Here is an 822-nt window from a genome sequence, read left to right on the forward strand (position 1 = left end):
AATGCGGGGCTGTAGCTGTGTGAGTATAGTGAGTGTATGTGTGTTGTGCATGTACGAGTGTGTGTGTGTGTGTATGTGTGTGTTGATATTGATGATGATAATGATGATGATGAGAGAAGTAGGTGGAGGAGAAGCAGTAGGGATGGAAAGAGGGAGGAAGAGAAGGAGAAACAGATGCTTAAACGAAACGAATTGAAGCGTTCTAATCAGGTCGCGGAATTGCTGAGGTAAGTAGATATCATCGAAATACTCATATACAACACACACACACACACACATACACAAACGCAGACACACACAAAACACGCACACACACACACACATACACACGCGTACTCACACATACACACACACACACACACACAACTCACATATCATACGCTAAGTTACATATAAATTAAGATTCACTACTATATATACTTGCACATATAAAATATACCACTCTCCCTCGCTCTTTCACTTTCTCTTTCTCTCTCTCTCTCTCTCTCTCTCTCTCTCTCTCTCTCTCTCTCTCTCTCTCTCTCTCTCTCTCTCTCTCTCTCTCACACTCACTCTTTCCGTCAGCATGAAACACACACATGCACATACACACTCACACACACACACACACATATTCGTTTATTCTTTCTTTTACTGGTTTGAGTCATATGACTGCGACCATGCTGAAGCACTGCCTTTAGTCAAACTTATTCTATCGGGACCTTATGCCGAACCGCTGGGTTACAGGGACATAAACAGGCCAACATCGGTTGTCAGGCGATGGTGGGGGACAAACACAGACACACAAATACCTACCTACATACATACATACATACATACATA

This window comes from Octopus bimaculoides, chromosome 1 (assembly GCF_001194135.2).
Source record: "Octopus bimaculoides isolate UCB-OBI-ISO-001 chromosome 1, ASM119413v2, whole genome shotgun sequence".
In the NCBI taxonomy this organism is placed as follows: Eukaryota; Metazoa; Mollusca; class Cephalopoda; order Octopoda; family Octopodidae; genus Octopus; species Octopus bimaculoides.